This window comes from Salmo trutta, chromosome 23, assembly GCF_901001165.1.
Source record: "Salmo trutta chromosome 23, fSalTru1.1, whole genome shotgun sequence".
Classification (NCBI taxonomy): domain Eukaryota; kingdom Metazoa; phylum Chordata; class Actinopteri; order Salmoniformes; family Salmonidae; genus Salmo; species Salmo trutta.
Genome location: NC_042979.1, coordinates 47,153,940 through 47,157,709, shown reverse-complemented (window position 1 = coordinate 47,157,709; position 3,770 = coordinate 47,153,940).

Below are 3,770 nucleotides of genomic sequence, written 5' to 3'. Positions count from 1 at the left end.
AAGGTTTCACAGCACCACAATGCCTACTCCACCCATGCTCTACCAAGGTTTTACAGCACCACAATGCCTACTCCACCCATGCTCTACCAAGGTTTTACAGCACCACAATGCCTACTCCACCCCATGCTCTACCAAGGTTTTACAGCACCACAATGCCTACTCCACCCCATGCTCTACCAAGGTTATACAGCACCACAATGCCTACTCCACCCATGCTCTACCAAGGTTTTACAGCACCACGATGCCTACTCCACCCATGCTCTACCAAGGTTTTACAGCACCACGATGCCTACTCCACCCATGCTCTACTATGGTTTTACAGCACCACAATGCCTACTCCACCCATGCTCTACCAAGGTTTTACAGCACCACAATGCCTACTCCACCCATGCTCTACCAAGGTATTACAGCACCACAATGCCTACTCCACCCATGCTCTACCAAGGTATTACAGCACCACAATGCCTACTCCACCCATGCTCTACCAAGGTTTTACAGCACCACAATGCCTACTCCACCCATGCTGTACTATGGTTTTACAGCACCACAATGCCTACTCCACCCATGCTCTACCAAGGTTTCACAGCACCACGATGCCTACTCCACCCATGCTCTACCAAGGTTTTACAGCACCACAATGCCTACCATGCTCTACCAAGGTATTACAGCACCACAATGCCTACCATGCTCTACCAAGGTATTACAGCACCACAATGCCTACCATGCTCTACCAAGGTATTACAGCACCACAATGCCTACCATGCTCTACCAAGGTTTCACAGCACCACAATGCCTACCATGCTCTACCAAGGTATTACAGCACCACAATGCCTACCATGCTCTACCAAGGTATTACAGCACCACAATGCCTACCATGCTCTACCAAGGTATTACAGCACCACAATGCCTACCATGCTCTACCAAGGTATTACAGCACCACAATGCCTACCATGCTCTGCCAAGGTTTTACAGCACCACAATGCCTACCATGCTCTACCAAGGTTTTACAGCACCACAATGCCTACCATGCTCTACCAAGGTTTTACAGAACCACAATGCCTACTCCACCCATGCTCTACCAAGGTTTTACAGCACCACAATGCCTACTGTACCCATGCTCTACCAAGGTTATACAGCACCACAATGCCTACTCCACCCATGCTCTACCAAGGTTTTACAGCACCACAATGCCTACTCCACCCCATGCTCTACCAAGGTTTTACAGCACCACAATGCGTACTCCACCCCATGCTCTACCAAGGTTATACAGCACCACAATGCCTACTCCACCCATGCTCTACCAAGGTTTTACAGCATCACGATGCCTACTCCACCCATGCTCTACCAAGGTTTCACAGCACCACAATGCCTACTCCACCCATGCTCTACCAAGGTTTTACAGCACCACAATGCCTACTCCACCCATGCTCTACCAAGGTTTTACAGCACCACAATGCCTACTCCACCCCATGCTCTACCAAGGTTTTACAGCACCACAATGCCTACTCCACCCCATGCTCTACCAAGGTTATACAGCACCACAATGCCTACTCCACCCATGCTCTACCAAGGTTTTACAGCACCACGATGCCTACTCCACCCATGCTCTACCAAGGTTTTACAGCACCACGATGCCTACTCCACCCATGCTCTACTATGGTTTTACAGCACCACAATGCCTACTCCACCCATGCTCTACCAAGGTTTTACAGCACCACAATGCCTACTCCACCCATGCTCTACCAAGGTTTTACAGCACCACAATGCCTACTCCACCCATGCTCTACCAAGGGATTACAGCACCACAATGCCTACTCCACCCATGCTCTACCAAGGTATTACAGCACCACAATGCCTACTCCACCCATGCTCTACCAAGGTTTTACAGCACCACAATGCCTACTCCACACATGCTGTACTATGGTTTTACAGCACCACAATGCCTACTCCACCCATGCTCTACCAAGGTTTCACAGCACCACGATGCCTACTCCACCCATGCTCTACCAAGGTTTTACAGCACCACAATGCCTACCATGCTCTACCAAGGTATAACAGCACCACAATGCCTACCATGCTCTACCAAGGTAGTACAGCACCACAATGCCTACCATGCTCTACCAAGGTATTACAGCACCACAATGCCTACCATGCTCTACCAAGGTTTCACAGCACCACAATGCCTACCATGCTCTACCAAGGTATTACAGCACCACAATGCCTACCATGCTCTACCAAGGTATTACAGCACCACAATGCCTACCATGCTCTACCAAGGTATTACAGCACCACAATGCCTACCATGCTCTACCAAGGTATTACAGCACCACAATGCCTACCATGCTCTGCCAAGGTTTTACAGCACCACAATGCCTACCATGCTCTACCAAGGTTTTACAGCACCACAATGCCTACCATGCTCTACCAAGGTTTTACAGAACCACAATGCCTACTCCACCCATGCTCTACCAAGGTTTTACAGCACCACAATGCCTACTGTACCCATGCTCTACCAAGGTTATACAGCACCACAATGCCTACTCCACCCATGCTCTACCAAGGTTTTACAGCACCACAATGCCTACTCCACCCCATGCTCTACCAAGGTTTTACAGCACCACAATGCGTACTCCACCCCATGCTCTACCAAGGTTAAACAGCACCACAATGCCTACTCCACCCATGCTCTACCAAGGTTTTACAGCATCACGATGCCTACTCCACCCATGCTCTACCAAGGTTTCACAGCACCACAATGCCTACTCCACCCATGCTCTACCAAGGTTTTACAGCACCACAATGCCTACTCCACCCATGCTCTACCAAGGTTTTACAGCACCACAATGCCTACTCCACCCCATGCTCTACCAAGGTTTTACAGCACCACAATGCCTACTCCATCCCATGCTCTACCAAGGTTATACAGCACCACAATGCCTACTCCACCCATGCTCTACCAAGGTTTTACAGCACCACGATGCCTACTCCACCCATGCTCTACCAAGGTTTTACAGCACCACGATGCCTACTCCACCCATGCTCTACTATGGTTTTACAGCACCACAATGCCTACTCCACCCATGCTCTACCAAGGTTTTACAGCACCACAATGCCTACTCCACCCATGCTCTACCAAGGTTTTACAGCACCACAATGCCTACTCCACCCATGCTCTACCAAGGTATTACAGCACCACAATGCCTACTCCACCCATGCTCTACCAAGGTATTACAGCACCACAATGCCTACTCCACCCATGCTCTACCAAGGTTTTACAGCACCACAATGCCTACTCCACCCATGCTGTACTATGGTTTTACAGCACCACAATGCCTACTCCACCCATGCTCTACCAAGGTTTCACAGCACCACGATGCCTACTCCACCCATGCTCTACCAAGGTTTTACAGCACCACAATGCCTACTCCACCCATGCTCTACCAAGGTTTTCCATCACACAGCTTTGACCTACTACAGTAGTTATGTTGGTATTGTACTTCAGATGATGTGTATACAGGTTGTTTAGGAGTCAAACCTTCTCTAACAGGCTCATTCATGCTCATAGAGGAGGTGCTTCCACAATCATGTGATTTGTTCTGCATACAAGGTAATGTATTGGATTCTTCACACACCACACTAATCCCTTTCCACTACCTTTTCATGCTTTAAAAAACAGTATATAAAACAAGCTTTGGTTTTATTCTTGCAAGAGCATCCGGATTAATTGAGCTGTTTTGTCTTGTTGTAATGTGGTGCCTGCCTGTATTTCC